Source organism: Felis catus, chromosome F1 (genome assembly GCF_018350175.1).
Source record: "Felis catus isolate Fca126 chromosome F1, F.catus_Fca126_mat1.0, whole genome shotgun sequence".
In the NCBI taxonomy this organism is placed as follows: domain Eukaryota; kingdom Metazoa; phylum Chordata; class Mammalia; order Carnivora; family Felidae; genus Felis; species Felis catus.
Genome location: NC_058384.1, coordinates 3895645 through 3915279, shown reverse-complemented (window position 1 = coordinate 3915279; position 19635 = coordinate 3895645). Strand labels below are relative to the sequence as shown.

Genomic DNA, 19635 nt, shown 5'->3' with positions numbered 1-19635 from the left:
AACCCCGCAGACCCAAACCCTCAGTGCACCTGCCTGTAGTCTGCTGTGGTGTGCGTGTCCTGAATTGTAACTCCTATCCTATTCCTGAACAGACTCATCCTTTTGACAATTTGGAGCTTTCCTTGGTTTACCTCTTTATTTAGGTTGACATACCTAACATCTTATCTTCACTTTCATTTCAAAAGGAAAACCATGGCTCCCACATATTAGAACTACTATTTCAGCTATGGTTTTCATATCACACTTGGAAAATGGTCCTCATTCATCTCTGGTGTCACATTCATGGTAGGATTTCTATTTTTCTATGAAAATTTTACATGAAATAATATTCTTTAACTAGTCTTAGGATAATTTCAACTACATGTGAAAATAATAGAACTCTGTAAAAACATATTTTATTAAAAAACTAGAAATGATTTAAAACTTAAATGAAAAGAAAAATATGTTATAAAATAGGAAAAAAAACCACACCTAACTTTATTTATCCCCTTTTAAAATTTTTATGTTGGGCCTTCCTGGAAATCTGAATTATGTATCCTCAAATGCTTAGATACTCTCAAAGAAATCAATAAACTATTGTTGACCCAAACTACTATTAAAACAACTATCATACATTAAAAAATAAAAACAGTCCAGAGGGTACATAACTAAACATCAGAACAGTGGAGAAAATCTACACTGAAATCAATATTCTTCCATAAACCAACATGAATTTTTCTTGTAAGAAGAAATTAAAAAGAGTTCTGGAATATCTTTTAAGAAAAAGGTCACCTGAATTCTGTGGGTAAATGAACTAACTAAATAAATTAAACAGATATTTGGGTATGCTGAATGTCCCATTCACAAAATAAATTGAGTTAGCATCATTCAGAAAGTTCTAATGGTTCAAAAAGCCGCACAAAACCAAGGGAGAAAAACTGTGCACAGAATCTGTATGCTTCGAAAAAAGAAATTCAAGTAATGTTTATCTCTTGCTACAAATGCAAATCCAAATCAATAACCAATTTTATTCTAGATTTTTATCCACCGTAGTACATAAAGGTGATTTGGACACTGCCTGAACACAGCCCTTGACTCAGCATCTTCTCAGGCACGTAAATTTGTCATTCTGACCAATATGTAACTAATCATATAGTGGTAAAGAGAGTAGTTTTTATTTAATCCTTTGATAAAACTCAGGAAGACTGGGAGTACCTTAAAACCTTAGCTATTTTAGAACAAATATATTACATTTTAATGCAGTTTTAGAACTACATCATTTCAGCTGACTTAACAACTATAAAAAGTCAAATTTATAGTAATTGAATCCATATTAATTTTTCAGAAATAGTGATTTGCCAAAAGTGCTATCAGACTCAGAAGCTGTCTAAAGAAACAAAACTGAATTTCCCAAACATTCCATTCCTGGGCATTACTGGCATGCACCACCATCCAACACCAGCACAGCCTGTGGGCAGATGTCGTTAGGACTTCAAGTCTCCTAAAATGAACACAATGAGGGGCCACTCCTATACCAATGATGGATACTGGAAATAAAATTACATTTGAATTGTTTGCCTTACCCAGGTTATATGAATAAATGTTTTACCTGAAACATCACAAAATCCAAATCCTGGGTATAAGTTACTCATACATGTACTTCTCTCTTTTAAATTACAGACTTTCCCCAGTTTATGATATGGTTACACTCCAATAATCCCAGCACACATTGAACATTTTGGAAGTCAGAAATGCATTCAGGGCACCGAACTACCAAACAACATATCTTACTTAGCCTAGCCTACCGTTAACGTGCTCGCAACACTTCTGTGAGCCTACAGTACAGACGGGCAAAATAAAACAGCACACAGCGCCCATTTTATAAGAATACTGTAACGAAAGCAAAACAGGAATGCTTCTAGGAGTATCGAATGGTTGTTGTGTGTTGGCTGTCTACCATCATGATCGCGTGGCTGACGAGAGCTGCGGCTCATGGCCCCTGCCCAGCGTTACAAGAGAGCATCCAAAGGCCTATATCGCTAGTCCAGGAAAAGATCCAAATTCAAAATTCCAAGTATGGTTTCTGATAGAATGTGTATCACTTTCGCACCATCGTAATGCCAAAAATTCCCAAGCCAAACCGTCATAAAACCGGGCCAGCTGTACTCTTCACCACCGTCAGATTCTCATCACCTGTTATCTGCGTGTATGCTTCTCTCTCTATTTACACTGTATCTTCTTCCACATCTTAGTCTTGTTTTGTAAATCTCAAGATCTCTCAGAGCTTCAAGATGTATCCTCTTATTTCCATCTAAAATTCACAATACGGAGTGGAAAAGGACAAGGAATTGGGTGCTACTAACTAAAGCTGACAGGAAAACAAATCATATCCTAGGAATGTGACCCACGGGAAAGGGCCATTTATGGTAACATTTATCAAGAACACTTATATGAAGAGCAAAAGCTGAAAGTGCATCCAAAGAATCGTTGAAGAATATAAAAAGTTTAAAAAGGAAAAAAAACCATACATTCTAATGTCTACAAATTTGTAACTCTGGGACATGAAACACATTATTCATTTCTAAGCAAAAGAAAGACAAATACATCACATGTACCTGGTAGGGGTTGGGTTTGCTTAAGAAAACTTCTGAGATTTGCCTTTTCGGGTTCACATGCACTTCTTAACTACATGTACTATTCAATCTGGAGTTTTCACGGGAGCCCCATTAATAAGACAGACAAGGCCTGGAGACTACAGAGCGGGAAGCAGTCCACTGTGGGGGTTACTGGTTTACATTAACTGGTCTAGTTAAATAAGATGTGCAGACTACCTCTGGCAATACAGAAGTAGATTTGCATTCTCAAAATTTTAAACGACAAGAAGCGACAGGAAAGAATCGGCTTAATTTTGACAAAGTCACACCAGGAGAAAGGGTTGGAGACATGAGTGGGAAGTGAGGTGGAACCACACACTCTTGGCTTAAAATACGGGAAGGAAGGTAATGGGTGAGGGGATGAAAGGGAAGCCACGTATCTGTTTAATTGTTGACAGACTGCTTAAATCTGTCTTCACGGGAACAGGACTATAAAAAGGATTTCACATACGCCTATGAAAATCACAAGTTTCAGGACAAGGTGCACACTCCCCTGCAGGCACTCAGGGCATCATCTGAAAGACTTAAAACATGACTATTTTAAGGAGACTTCTGCTTTGTATTCCCAATGAAATCTAAAAAAACACGGGTCCAAAATGAACAAAAGCCAGGGATGAATATGATATGAAAAGTCAATAGGTTGAGTTTTAAAGGAAAAGGGCTATGATTTTAAAAGAATAAATGGAAGTTTAAAACTCAGATCCAAAGCAATAAAAAGCAAAAAAGACAATACAGAAAATCAATCCTGAAAGGTAGAAGACAAATCGGAGAAATTCTCCAAGTCATTAGAACAGAGGTCGGCAAACTACAGCCTGAAACCCAAATCCGGCCGGCCGTCTGTTTTGCTATGTCCTGTGAGCTAAGGATGGTTTTTACAGATGAACATTTGTAATCAATTAATGATAAGGAACTTTGAACCCCAATTAAGCAAAAAGTTATCTCTCCCCAAAAGAATTATATTCTGCTCATTAAATCAGTATTACCAAAACAAAACACTACTCAATTATTATATTTTAAATTGCATCAATAAAAAATTCATAGAAATTTGTTTTCTCTTGTTATATAAATAGCTACATAATATCCTCGATTTTGCCTCATTCTACAAAGCATAAAATATTAACTATCTGGCTCTTTACAGAAAAAGTTTTTGACCTCTGCTTTAGAGGAAAGAGACAGATCTAAATGCTAGGGAAAAGATAATGGCTAAGGGGTCAAGGAGAAGAAATCCAACCAAAGAATAATGGGTGTTTCAAAGAGGCACCAACATGAATGGGAGTTATAAGCAAAGATATAATTCAAAAACTTTTTTCTGATGTAAAGAAATATTTAAATCTGGTATCAAAGGGGCTTTCAGAACTTTAGGCAAAAATAATTCAAAATGACTCACACCTGGACAACCCTTAGCAAAATGTTTGAATTTTAAGGTTAAAGAAAAAAGTTCTAACAACATACAGGCAGGGTTGGGGCAAGGAGGAAAGGACAGGTTGCCCCTGAAGAAATAAACACCAGGCTGGCCTTAGACTTTCCCTCTGCAACAGTAAAACCACATGGCATGGCAGGGATTGTTTTACCTTACTCTTGAAAAAAAAATTGTGACTCAGGAATTTCATATTTAACTACACTGATGGTTTATGTCTAAAAGTCCTAAGGACACTCTTTCAGACTCAGGAAAAGACTCAAAAAAATCTAACACCTACCCTAAGTTTCTTAATATGTGTGAGTGTGTTCTCTCCCAGGCAACAGAGGGGAGGCAGTAGGAGTGAAAGTTTCAGAGCAGGGACTCTGGATGGAGACCTGAACCTATCCGGAGTCCTGGCTCTGCATGGACAAATTAGTTCAGCTCTCAGTGCCTCCATTTCTTCATCTGCCCAGTGGACTAATTAATGGACTCTACCTCAGAACGACACAGAGAAGATTAAACGTGAGTTAGCTCACATTTAAGTGCCTATAGTGGCACTTTGTAAATACTTAATAAATGTTGTATGTTGTTGTTGCTACTATTATCCTGCGCACTACGGATGAAAAGAAGTTAGGAACCAGGAAAATTGGGGATTTAAAGTATTATAGCACTGATGATCAAAATGACAGTTAAATAGTCAAGTCTGTATATGATTATAAACATGGTAAAAGTAAAAAACAACTCTTGAAAAAGAAAAACATAACAAAATATTGAAATTCACTAATGATACAGTTCTAGAAGACTACATTTTAGAAACTGGGGGGGGGACATTAGAGTCTAAATATATTGTTTTTTTTTAATATACTGAAAAATAAGCTTAGTTTGTAGATTTTGAAATTAAATTTAAGTTCCAAACACATAAGAGCATAAAAGCAAACAAAACAAAGTTCACGATACAATATAGCAAGGAAGCATTGAATGCAGAATACACGAAACACCTATCAGTTGCTAAAATAAATGTAAACCAGGGGCACCTGAGTGGCTCAGTTGGTTAAGTGCGATTTTGGCTCAGGTCATGATCTCATAGTTCATGGGTTCGAGCCCCATGTCAGGATCTGTGCTGACAGCTCAGAACCTGGAGCCTGCTTCAGATTCTCTGTCTTCCTCTCTCTCTGCCCCTCCCCAACTCATGCTCTGTCTCTCTCTCAAAAATAAACATTTTAAAAAAATCTTTTAATAAATGTATATTATTTAAACTCTCTTTAACCAGGGCAAAGAACTTAAAATAGAGTCAAGAAACAAAATGGAACAGAAAGATTAAAAATTAGAGAGAAGGCAAAGATAATGAGAACAAAAGCAGAGTTAACAAATTAAAATTAGGTAACATAAAATCTGAGCAAAAACCAAGACCTTAGGTCAATTTGCATGGATACTGATCCTATAATGAAACATCCACGAACCTTTCATCTTTCAGGAATAGAACACTAAAACATGAAAATCAAAAGCTGTGAGAAATGAGGAAGAACAAAAACACACTGGAACAGAAGACTGTAAGACACAGCATTTGATCCACAAAATACGGCTGTGGAAGATTTCATCTACAGGGTTGGGTTACGAACCACACCAACTCCGTATCCACCAAAGAGTATTTCACTTAAGAAAAAAATGTCCATGAAAGAGTCTGAACGACTGTTCATCTGTGAAACAAAACAGCATAAATATATTGAAAACATTCCAAACGCTAGAAACTACTGAACTTTAATAAATACAAAATGCCATCTGCCTGAAAACTCAAAAAGCATCTTTATAATAACGTATTTCTTTTTTTTTTTTTAACGTTTTATTTATTTTTGAGACAGAGAGAGACAGAGCATGAACGGGGGAGGGGCAGAGAGAGAGGGAGACACAGAATCAGAAGCAGGCTCCAGGCTCTGAGCCATCAGCCCAGAGCCCGACGCGGGGCTTGAACTCCCGGACCACGAGATCGTGACCTGAGCCGAAGTCGGACTCTTAACCGACTGAGCCACTCAGGCTCCCCTATAATAACGTATTTCTTACAAAATAACAAAAAGGAACTTATAGATTGCAGCCAACACTGTGCTTATAATTAAATTCGTACACTTAAAGGTTTCATTATAAAGGTTTTTTTTTTTTTTAAAGCAAAGCAAATATACTAAACAAACAAGTTATCAAGAGGAGGGGGCCTTAAGGAAATCTATTCATGAATAAGGAGATGTTAGAACATACATTAAATAATGGACAGGAAGCTCAAAAACCTCAATGGTATTTATATTAGTGAAAAACTAGATGTAATCTAAACAACAGAAAACTGTATTGATTTTAGTGAGAATTTCCAGTTAGATTTCTTCTGTGATTAAAAATCATATTTACACATATTTTAACGAAATGCTACAAAGTCTTTAAATAAAAAGGTGGCATATAAAATTTTATACATTAAGTAATACCAACCGTGTGAAAACAAAAAGAGAAAACACTTAAACATAGAAAAACCACAGTTACATCTACAGGTTAAAACATGGATAACATTTTTTAACATTTTTCTAGATTTTCCCTATTTTGTAAAACAGGTAATTCATTACTTCGATAATCAAGGAGAAAATCACACTATTTTTAAACTGAGTGCCCAGTACGAGAATGTAGCTCTCACCTTTTCTTTTTTAAACTGAAGTATAAATGACATATAACATTATGTTGGTTTCAGGAGCACAACAACAATTCGACATTTGTACACATTACAAAGTGATCACCACAGTGAAGTCTCGTTAAACATCCATTACCACACACGGTGACAAAATATTTTTTCTTACAATGAAGACTTTTAAGATCTACTCTCTTAGCAACTTTCAAATATGCAGTACAATATTATTACCTACAGTTCACCAGGCTGTACATTAAATCTTCAGGACTTATTTATGACTGGAAGTTTATATTTTCTGACCCTCTTCACCCATTTCAACCACCCTCCAACCCCCACTTCTGGCCACCACCAAGCTGTTCCTTGTATCGGTGCAGCTCTCGCCATTCATATTAACTATTCAAGCTCGTACTTCTGCTTTAAGTACTATTAATTATGCCTGGACATTTAGGGGAAAAATTGAGCTTGTTACTCAGATTGTTAAAAACAGAAAACTGAACTTGAATAATTTACAGAACAAGAAACATGTTATTTTCAAGTTTGCTGAGATCAGTGATCAGTAACTGTCCTGCGCCTACTAAGTCAGTGCTACATTTCAAACCACTCCCACTGAAACCCAGTTAAACCTACACATCCCTCCGTGACACTGGCTCTCACAAAGAGCTACACGATCAGGACTTCCCATGTGACTCTTCAATACGGCTTATGGAGCTATTTTTCCATCAAGATGCCAAATGTAAAAATAAGCCCAGCTATTTGGAAGCTGTCATGTTTTATTCGAAAAATTATGATTTCCCTATAAATCTGTGATTTCTAAAGTCTGAGAAGACTTGAGGCATTCATTCTTAAATGTAATATTGCCTGTATCTTGGTGTAATGGCTTTTCATCTAGATGAGTATCTCTCTGTGTTTATAAAGAAAATATAAATGAAAATCAATTCAGTATCCAAAAATTCAGGTGACACGGAATTTCGAGGATGCGTCTATTCTATAAAGTAAGATTATGCCTTTTTGTTTTGGGTCTCTATGATGAAAGAATTCTAGAACAGTAGTTATCCTTGCCTCATACACTAATTGAAAGCACAGGGATCTCTCAGAGGGTACTTTCTGTTTCTGCACCAGAGCTCCTCCAAAAACCGTCACAACGGCAGCAAATTAAACCAGGGGAGTTTGAGAAGCCGGGGCATCGTGAACAGGGCCAAGACTGTCCCAAGCTGAGTTCATGTGGTGAGGTGCATGACAGGGAACTGAGATAACCACAAAATGTGCACGGATACTATTACGCTGAAGTACACTGATAACAGAGTTAAATATTCTAAATAGTTCATTTCTAAGGGATTACTACACTTCTCCAGACTCAAAGTCATTTATGCCTTTCAACTTATTTGAAAGCTTTTGGTAATAACTCCTCAAATATTCATTGCTTGTCATATTCTAAATAGTGAATTCCTGGATGCAAATACACAAAGCCGTATTAGCACTAATGGACTTATGTATTTGCACCAAGGAAAGAACATACATCTAGAAACCTGTTCTCTGCTGCTCATAGGCAATCATGGTGCATTTTCTCTTGTGGACAAAATAAAAATGCATTGCTATTTATGTGGAACCATTCAGGTGTTACAGGCATTTCTATAACGTCCAAGAATGCATTGGCCATGACCAACTAAAGTCGTTTTTGGCTTATCATCATTCAAGCTGAATTAATAATATTAAACAGCATGTGGGATGAGGGAAAACACAGTGCAGAGCAACATTAAAATCCCTTTCCACCCAAGCATAATTCATTTTGATCTTTACTACTTGATTCAGCTAAAGGTCAAACCATATATGATGGTTTAGATCCAGAAAATATATTATTTCGCTGTGCAGTATGGTCTGAAATGAGGGCAACTAATTTAAAAATGGATGCAATTTGGAAAATATAAATGTAATGAAAAATGCCTCCATTATGAAGTATATAAATTAAGCTCTACTATTGATTACTGCCAACATTTAAAATCTCCCCACTCATACTGGTAATGCCTTTAGTGTAACTTAATTTTCTTCCTATTGTGTCGGTGCCTCAATGAACATCACTCTGGTGAGGGACCAAACCCAGGTCAGAAATGTTAGTGATGATAAATTACAGACCTTAATAACTTTTGAACAGTTTTAAATGTACAAGTCATCTAGGAGTCATTTAGCTCGATAGATGAATGGTTAACGAACTACATACACTAATAAGAACCATGTGTTAGTCTGTACCACTACATGGCATAAGGCCAAGATCTAATAAAGAATAAAACTGGGCTTTGGAGCATATACAACTGGAGAAAGAAAAAAAGTGAATTATCTTATTAAAAGACTGTATGAGCAAAAATCGCTCATGAATTTATACAAATAATTTATGAGCACAAAAGGCTTTATTAAAAGACTGGCCAGATTCACAACTGACAGACGGCTGAAATGTGACCAGGTTTGGGATGGGGAAAAAACAGGCAACGAGTAGATTCAGGTGTTTGCTTGGTCATTTGGTATTTTTGCTTTCAACGAAAGGGGGTGTGAAGATCTTCATCTTTCTTGCAGCCTGTTTGGACTGGGGTTTTTGTACTTTACGTGTTACTCCCATTTTTTGCTCTTGGGTGAGTCACAAGCAACCTGGGCTGCCCTCCAACATCCTCCTGAGGGACATCCACAGAGCAGGTTCTGGAAGGAACCCAAATCAGTCCAACTCCAAGAAGTCTAAAGCAGTTCTAATATGGAGAGACTTAAGAATCAAGCTACAAGAGGCACAGATTGAACAAGTGATAGTTTCCCAATACTGAATTAAAACTGACAGGTGACATCTTGCCTGGTGTAACAGCGAAGAAATCTTCACTAATCCACCCACTTCAGTCATTTCTCAAGAGTCATCTGCCTGCCGCCATATCACAATCACCAAGGCAGCTTGTTTAAAACGTGTACTCCTAAATTACCTGCCAGGCCTCTGGTAATAAGATCGCCAGTCTTTTACAAGCAGCCCTGGAGATCCTCGGGAGCCCTGAAGCTTGCGAGCTCCGGTGCTGGGAGGCAGGCCCAGGTGGTTCTTCTTTCCACCACACGTGCACGGCTCCCACGGCTCCTCTCACTTCCCACCATCACACCTACGGTGCACACGTCAGCAATACAAGACGCACCAGACTCTTTAAGAGCAGCATGAATGAACGGATAATTGCGTGAATGAGAAAGTTAATAGTATTTCTGAAATAAAACAGGAATTCTGATTCCATTAGAGTTGGCTCTACAAATCCATTCACAGCCTTCTAAAAATCCCCACAGTGCTCCAAACTACTCACTCTATATATTTGGCAGTATGATCTGAGCTTCTCAAATACTGATCACAGTAAACTGTGGAAAAAAGAAAGAAGAGGAAATGAAAAGCACTGATTCTGATTTCTCAGAAACGTCATGATGCTGTGCTGCTCTCTACCCTGCATAGCTGGCTGGCAGACACCACCGTGGTCCCAAAGCACATCTGCTGCAAAAGCCGTTGCTTAGCAACAGCAATCAATGCTGTATTTCCTCTTCACCATTTGCCTAAAGATTGAGACACCGCTTCAAGGTATTATTTTCAAATACCTTCTGTTTCACTGACCAAACATGTTTGTTAATTTTTCTATTATGCGAAAAGAAATCGGGAACCAAATCAGCATAGGAATTCAAGAAAAAAGAGAGAAGGTCAGTGTAACACAGGGTGCTTTGGGATTTGTTTGATGAAGAAAAATTCTTTGACAGCTCATTGACTTTATTTGCTATACCCTTTCATTCTGCCATTTTAGAATTGATTTCTGCTAGCTCATGGGATATGAAAGCCATTAGCATGAATTATCATTCTAAATGCAGATCCACAAGGTACTGCCATAAAACACAAAAAGCAAATGATTTTCAGAAACTGGTTTAATATACATCTCACATCTCCGTTAAAGCTCATGTCTTGGTTACATTCTTACTAACCACTAGCAGCATTTGCCAACATCTTTTCACTGATAGTACAAATCTTTCAGATAAGCAAGGCTTATAATCTAAATTACTTGGTGCTTCTGATATATTTACAAGGTAAATTATATACACACCATACAACACCGACTTTGAAGAAGCAGATACGAAATTTTATTTTAAATACACCAATATGTCCTACCAATGAATGGGTTCTTCATACAAAAACATGAATGAGACCCAGGAACTTTATGTGATACTTTCTAATAAAAAGAGTTGATATTTGCTTAAAGTATGTGCACAATCAGTGGTGGACCCATCTGGGTGGGTATAATGTGATAATTATTTTCACATTTATTGACTGCCTACTATGTATAAATCTCTATGGGCAGCATAAAGATGAGTAAAATGTGATCTCTGTACAAATCTTGTGCTAGAAACAGTCACATCAAGAAGTAATACGGAAGAATATAGATTTTACCTCAAGTATTTGTTTAGTTTCAACAAGTGTCCCAATTAATATGGATTATATCTGCAACACAGACTAGATGAATAAATCATAGTCCGAGACCTTTATTTTTTATGATAACATTCAGCACTGGTAGGGATGTAGTGAGATAAAAATGTCATAGTTAACTGTAAAAGACATCAGGCCAGGAAACTAAATCAACCTTTCTGAAATACTGGCAAAATGTAATAAAACTACTTAAAATATGCACATTTTAAACTTTAACATGATAATTATGTGTCTAAGAAACTAGTTTAAGGAAATAAAAATGCCAACAAAAGATATCTATTTCAGTTATATTTAAAACAGTAAATAAATATCCAATATTAGAATGATTAAATGAATAATGATATAGCTATATGATGAGTATTATTAAAATATTTTTCAAGAATATTTTATGAGAGCATAAGTCAGTCAGAAAAAGACAAATACCACATGATCTCACTCATATGTGGAATTTAAGAAACAAAACACATGAGCAAAGGAAAAAAAGAGACAAACCAAGAAACAGACTCTTAACTATAGCGAACACAATGATGGTCACCAGAAGAGGGTGAGGGATGGGTGAACTAGGTGATGGGAATTAAGGAGTGCGCCTGTCATGATGAGCACTGGGTGATGTATAAAGTTGCTGAATCACTCTATTGCACACCTGAAACTAATATAATACCGTATGTTAACTATACTAGAATTAAAATTTAAAACATAATTTTAAAAGGAAGAGTATTTTGGGGCTCCTGGGTGGCTCAGTCGGTTAAGCGTCCAACTTTGGCTCAGGTCATGATCTCACAGTTTGTGAGTTCGAGCCCCGCATCAGGCTCTGTGCTGACAGCTTACAGCCTGGAGCCTGCTTCAAATACTGTGTCTCCCTCTCTCTCTGCTCCTCCACTGCTCATGCTCTGTCTCTCTCCTTCAAAAATAAATAAAAACAGTAAAAAAAATATTTTTGAAAAGGAAGGGTATTTTATGAAAAGAAATCATTGCTATAATGTCGAGAGGAAAACCAATGAAAGAAAATAATCCATACTAAATGCACAGAAAACACAGTAAAGGAAAATGTATCATAATATTAATAATCAGAGGTGGTATTTATTTCTTGGCTTTGCTTTTCTATGCCTTCCTAGGTTTTTTATATTGACTATGACATATTTTGTAATCAGAAAAATATCCTAATAAATAAATACATCAGAATCTTATTTCAACTTCTATTTATAGATTTTTAAATTTCAACACAGAATTTCAGCCTCGCTGGTCTCCTAAGCACTGGCAACTTGAATGATAAAGTACTTAAGCTTCACAAGTATTTTTGGATCAACAATTTCATATTTCCATAAATGTCTGATAAACTTAGTCAATATTTTCCCAGAGGACAGTGATAATAAAAGCATATAATTTATTCTAAACAAAATTATCTTTTATTTAACAATTCAACAAATATGCACCAAGCACAGGACATACAAATAAAATGACAGGATACTCTTGGGATGCTACGGATACATTTCAGGGGCTTGCTCTCTTCTGATGACCTTCCAGAAGATATAGGGCCCCAAGGCACAGCATTTGTCTTGTATCAGAATATACTGTGTGTCCACAAAAGAAGTTTCTACTACTGTCTGAAGCAGGTGATTCTGCAATCTACAACTGCTAACCCCCCCTACCACCAGAGAGACTGAAGGGTCAGGGATGCAGACAAATAAAATCAAGAGAACTCTGTCAACAGAAATTAGTATTTCTGTAAATCTGCCTTCCATTCATATTATATAAATACATACACAATATTCTTTTTCTCAGTGACTAGAGGGGCCAAAAACAGCAGTTTTCTAAGCCCAATAACTGAGGTGCAGACTTTCTGATCTTTATACCAGCAGAGAATATGTTAATACCTCCAATATCAAAGAAGGAAACTGGAGTTTTAAATCATGAAGTAAGTTGACCAGGATCACCAGCTAACCAGCAAGGAGATAAAACTCAAGCCTAGGTTGGTTTACCCTCTTAAGTCAGTGCTCCTTCCCTTACAGAACATGTGACACTCAAGCAAATGGATAGGAGAGAGGTAACCACTTCCAAGGAGCAACAGACAAGAACGGGAGGCAGAAATAAGCAAGATGTCCTGAGGTCCCCACTCCCGGTCGGCTAGAATAGGGGCAGGGGGACACAGCTTGTGCCAGATGGCCCATCTCCTGCATTTCCAAGACGGAAGGGTGGCCCTGTTCAAAGGTCAAGATTGGTTGCACCTGATGCTCCTCTCCCTGGCTCCACACTCCCTTCCAACTTGATGATCTCCCCTTGACCCCTGGGACTGCTGAAATATTTCTGGTGGCCATGGGCTCTGAGTACACCCCAGTTTTAAATCTGCCTATGAATAAGAAAAATTCCTCCTGTCCTGTTCCTTTCTCTTACTCAATATAGTTCCTCTCCCTTCAAGAAGTGCCTTTCGGTGACATCCTGGATTTCCTATAATCTGATCTGAATTCCTGCTATCAAGAGCCCCACAGAGCTCGCTCCCATAACCTGCACTATTTGCTGGCTCTCTTGTACCAACAAAATGCCCCCTCAACAACAGGCAGCAAAAGATATATTAACCTTTAGTTAATCTAAAGATACAGTTAATACTGCACTGAACACATGACCTCTGTCTCCCCACCCATAATCACCCAGACTTTCTTTTTTTCAAAAGAAGTATGGTATTGGCCTAAAGGGAACATGGTCTTCCAAATGCCCAGTTGGGAATGATGACATGGAAAATAATGAGGGAGGAGTCCTGAACTCCAGAGATAGATTTCACATCCAAGTTTACTAATCAGTAGAAGGTGAAATACTTTGAAAAGACTTCTTTGGTAAAGGCATGCAGGATGAACTGAAGAGGACAGACACAAGTGTCCAATGTCAAATCTGTCCATTTAGTGCTAGAATGTTAAACTGAGCATGGCAAGAAATCTCAAAGGAAAAACAGGCAGAACTCTTACTTAACTGTACATGGTATAAAATAAAGAGAAAACCCAAAGAGGGGAGATCTGACACCAACATGTTTAAGTTTGTCATATCAGCTTATTATGGGATGAATGAACTACATTAAGGAGTTCCTCAAGATAAAACCCAAGAAAGTTAAAAATTAGCGTGCTGAAATAAATAAGCAAACACGCATTAAGTATGTTCCTAAAATTTAGGGCTAAGATAGAAACTGTTTTAGACCACTGGGTCCTGCCATGCAAAGAGATGTTTCCATTCTATCCAACGCTTTCCATAATGGTCACCGAAAAATAATTTTAGAACTTTCCAAAGAGAGCTACCAGGATATTTAGGTATAAAAAATTAAGAAACAGAACCTTCTGATTACTGAAGAATGACAGTTAAAAAACACACAGAGAGAGATGCAGAAGTCACTTTGCAGCTAAGTTAGCTGAACCCCTAAACGTACATGCTCGTGTTTATGCTAAGAGCACCATACAATCACATATATATATTCTATTATCAAAATCACTTTCTACTGTGTAGTAAGTTAAAATTCACGGATATACCTTATTTTCTCTTTCTGTTTTCTTTTTTGTTTTTTAGGTTTCTACCTCGCTAAAGAACGTTTCTGCTGAGCTTTCTATTCTTCATTCACTCCAATTAAACTGCAGTGATTCACCAGTTATTACCACCACAGCCATACACGTGTTGAAGAGAAGACCATGATTATAATCTGCACAATTACTGACGGCTAGATAGCATGCCTACACACGGTGTTTTGAAAAACAGCTTCATTTCCGATGGAGATCAGGACAGCAATAAAAGAGTTCCACAGTCTCTTCACTAAATACATCTTTGTTTGCATGGTCTGTGTATACTGTCATGGGGCAGGTGCGGGAAAATGTAAAATATGAATATTTAAAATCCAACTGAGCTGCTGTGAAGTCAATGACAAAGAAAAATACAAACATGGGGGCTTCATGCATACGGCTAAATACATAAATAACTATGAAATCAACAAAACAAAGCAACACATCCATATTTCTTACTGTGCTTATTATAATTCAACAGCAATATGTTTTCATTAATCCTGAGCCATCTGAAAAATATGTCAAGCAACACTTGACTTCATTGAGTCTGAAGCCCCAAATAAGGTTACCAATAGTGAGCAACATCGTTAGGTGTGCTTTGTATTTAAGAAGAAATCGTTCATTAGACTTGGTTTGTATTTAAGAAGAAATGGTTATCCAGCTCTCTTCACCCCACACAGTCACTTGAATCCTCCTTAGTCTTCATGCAGCCAGGCTGACGAGCAGCAGGACACAGTAGGGGTGAGCAGAATTCAGCTGCCCAAAGAAAAGTCAAAGGACAAACTGATTTTGTTAAAGGTCTTTTTTTTTTTTTTTAAGGCTACCCAGAGGTGGAATCCTGGGTGATGTCAGTCCAACTTACCTGACAAAACTTAAAATTGTATCTACTTGGATGAAAGTCAATGAGCTAACCACCTTTGTATCTTCCACTTGAGAAGTTACGACTCGTAAGAAGGACATAAAAATAGTTTTTTAACCAAATTATAGTCCTTTAGCTACAAACCCAAGTAATCAGCAATTCACAAGGAAAGTGAAGAGAAAGCAAAAGATGGAGGCATTCTGGCTACTAGAAGAAACAAACAGCAGACTTCAGAAAAGCCAAACAACAAAGCGTATTTCCATATCTGAAAATATGCTGAACCAAATAACCCAAAGAGCCCCCCTGAAACACCTATTTTAAAATGCATCACTACATTACTTGTATTCTTATTTGGGGGTAAAAACACATAAAAGATATTTAGGGACAACGGGGGAATGTGAATACAGATTAGGTAGTAGATAAATATTAGAGAACTCTTACTCATGTGATACAGTAGAGTCGTTCTATAGCAGAATGTCCTTATTTTGACAAGATACACAGCAAAACATCCAGGGTAAGTTTCATGATACCTGCAATTGACTTCCAAATGGCTCAAGAAACACACACACACACACACACACACACACACACACACACACACACATGCACACAGCTGATATGGCAAAAAAATTAATAATTAGAGACTTTAGGTGATATCCTTCCTGTCTGTTCCTTTTACCTTTTCTTCATGATTGAAAGTTTTTACAATAAAAGATGAAGAAAGGGGCCCCTGGGTGGCTCCCAGTTAAGTCCCAGTTAAGTTAAGTCAGTTAAGTGTCTGACTTCGGCTCAGGTCACGATCTCACGGTTCGTGGGTTCGAGCCAGGCATCAGGCTCTGTGCTGAATGCTTGCTCAGAGTCTGGAGCCTGCTTCAGATTCTGTGTCTCCTTCTCTCTCTGCCCCTCCTCCACTCACACTCTGTCTCAGTCTGTCTCTCAAAAATAAATAAATGTAAAAAATAAAAAAGTGTTTTAAAGATGAAGAAAAGTTAAGGCATTTAAGAAGGTCTATTTAAAAACAGAAAATTGAAAAATAAAATAAAATTCATCGAGATGATAAAAAAAGAAAAGTATCCTTAGATAATTACACTGAAGCAAAAGCAATAAACCTGAGAGGTTAGGTAACTTCTCCAGCTAGCTTTCTCCCTGGATAAATCTGGCTAAGCCAGGGAACCCTGAACTTGCACCTGAGAGCCACCTGGGCCACACCCAGAGTGGGAACTCTAAAACCAGACTCCTGAACAGACCTGGGCTCCAGAGGATGACACCCTTAGAACAAATTATAACAAACCCATTCCACATCAGGAACAGTAGGGAAACTGCCAGTCTAGACCTAAGCACTAGATAGAGTGGGATACTTTTTTCTAAAGAACTTATAACCATAACTTGGCAATTGGCCAAGCTTGCACCCTAAATTAACATTATCTTTCTGGTCCAAGAAGCCTCAAGTACAAAAATTAACCTTCGAGAGATCTAGGGCTGTTAAAGCCCTCGTTAGCCACCAGAAGAAGGGCAAATTCATTCTGGATGAATACACTTCCAATACAAACTTCAACAAATTTCAAAAGAGCCTGAGCTTATGGTTTAAACACACACACACACACACACACACACACACACACACACACACACACACAAAACAAGGAAACAAAGACTTATGAGAAAGTCTCAGCAGAAACACCACATAGCTGAATTAAAAAGATCTCATAATTTGGATTGTCAGAATTTAAAGTAAGTGTTTAATATGTTTAAAGATACAAGAAATGGAAAATATGAGAAAGGATAAAAAATGTTGTAATGTCTAAGCCAAAAAAACTTCCAGAACTGAAAAATAACAGTTACAATTTAAAATGCTAATTTGAAAATTGGCAATAATCCTTAAATCCTACAATGTCAAACGTTGGTGAAGATTTGAAACAATGCAAACTCTGATACACAGATGGTTCGGTATAAATGTATACAGTCCCTTTGGAAAAGGATTTGATGTTATCTAAAGAAGCTGTGAAAAGCATACTTATGACCCAACAATTCCATCACAAATTATACATCCTACAAAAACTCCTGTATACATTCAACAGAGGTAGGTTCATGAATGTTGTGGCAATGAAGTAACAGTTAAAAGGAAAGCAAATTATACTATGATACATTTACATAAGAGAAAACTATACAGCAGTGAAACTGAATGAGCTACAGCTACATTCATCATGGATAAATTTCAGAATACTAAACTAAAAAAAGGAAGAAAAGGAAGTAGAAAAACAACAAGTAGAATCTGACTTCACTTATTTTTTTCAATGTTTATTTATTTGAGAGAAAGCACGTGTTCAAAGGGGAGAGGGGCAGAGAAAGGGGGAGAGACGCAGAGCTTGATCCCATGAACCGGAGATCATGACCTGAGCTGAAATCAAGAGTCGGATGTTTAACTGATTGAGCCTCCTAGGCGTCCCTGTATGTTTTTAACTTTGTTTAAATGAACTCAGATTGGAGCACCATAATGAAAAAAATTATTTAACAAAATCAGAAAACAACAAAATGCTTCAGTATCCTAGCCAAAAACATAAAGTTATTACACTCCATAGCAAAAAAAAAAAAAAAAAAAAAAAAAAAAAAAAAGCCTTAGAAAAAACCAGTTGACATTCAGGATGATCACAGCAAAACATCCATGTGCTTCAAGAATATATAAGATACTGCAGTGAGTAAAAGACCAATTTTCTCAAGGAGACAGCCATCCCAAGAGCATCAACAGCCGTCCACGAATGCCTGGGAGGCAAGCCTGTCTGCAGTAGAAGCTGGCTTATGCCAGCTAATCAATGACTTTTCTTCTCCCACTATTTCTGTTCATCCAATTCCAGCTCTAATGGTACCTTGTAAGTGCAATTTGGGGCATCTGTTATGTTCTTCTAAACCCAGCCTTAACTTTATATGGTGAAAATCTTAAATTTTCCCCAACTGATACCACCTCTTTCCACATCTATTGACTAGGATATGACTTGTATTCTGGGTTGTACTGTCTCATCATAATTCACGTTAGAGCCAAATCTGCTATTTTGACTGTGATGTTTTGGCTAGAAGCTGAACAGATGGATAGTTTTTCTCTGGTATGAATATTTGCCAACAATTGGAAGGGTGTAAAACTTATTCTCAAAGAAACCCAAACATAACCACAAGGAGTCTAACAAATAATTAAAATATCCACTGTTACAGACAAGGCTCCACAGAAACACAATGCGTATTCAGAAATCTTGATATGAAATGACAGTTAATTAAAAGAACTTAGGTAATGTTGCTGAAGTAATGCTATTAATGATCATAATAGAACCTGGAATTATACAGGTATTGTGTTCATATTCATCTGGTTCTTACAGTTCTGTGAAATAGATATTGAGGTATTATTACCCTGACTCTATACAGACAAGGAATAAAGCATGGGAGGAACCCGTGTTACCCTAGAAAATGGACTTATCTCAGAAAACAGACCTGCAGTGGGAGCTTGTCTGTGCCTCGTCAGCTGTGTACCTCTGAGCAAACAACTTAATTTCTAAGAGACTCCACCTTATTTGTAAACAGGCCGAGGAACACCTAGTGAGAATTATGTAAGATTTATAGAAGTTCCTAACAAGAGCACCTGTCCCAGAGTAGGTTCTTAAAAACTATATCCTTCCTCAAATAATAATTCGATAAAGAAGTCCCAGTTGACAAGAAAAATTCAAACTTTTCATCTTTACTCCCTTCAAACAGAGTCAGAGGTGACTGAGACTTAGGGCAAGAGAAAAGGCCACACCTGAAACATCAGTATAAACTGGAGATAGCCAGCAGCTCCACACTCTACAGTCCCACTTCCGTGGCTTCTCACAGACATCCTGAGGACTGGACAGAGTCTAATGAGTGGGTCATTAAGTAGTCGGAAAAGACAGAACTGCCCTAGCAGTAATGCTCATGAGTCATTTGACACTGAAGCACATATCCTCTAATATTGTTATCTGACATCTAAGGCAAGCATACATTCTCTACACAGTGCGGCAGTCACGCTGTGTCAATCCAAACAGCCCTCGACATCCATTCACAGATTCCCACTTTCTGT

At 37.3% G+C, this 19635-nt stretch overlaps 1 protein-coding gene and 1 long non-coding RNA gene across 5 annotated transcripts in view; one reads left to right on the top strand and one right to left on the bottom strand.

Annotated features, from left to right (window-relative positions):
- Positions 1-19635, bottom strand: part of SMYD3 (SET and MYND domain containing 3) — a 686941-nt gene that overhangs the window by 393214 nt on the left and 274092 nt on the right. The window lies entirely within an intron of this gene.
- On the top strand, positions 7744-14972 carry LOC109495519. Of its 2 annotated transcripts, none has more exons than XR_002150947.3 (2): positions 7744-10271; positions 14709-14972. It is a non-coding gene; the product is annotated as an uncharacterized LOC109495519 (long non-coding RNA). The 2 variants fall into 2 exon arrangements; XR_002150948.3 differs by having other exon boundaries at positions 7744-10387.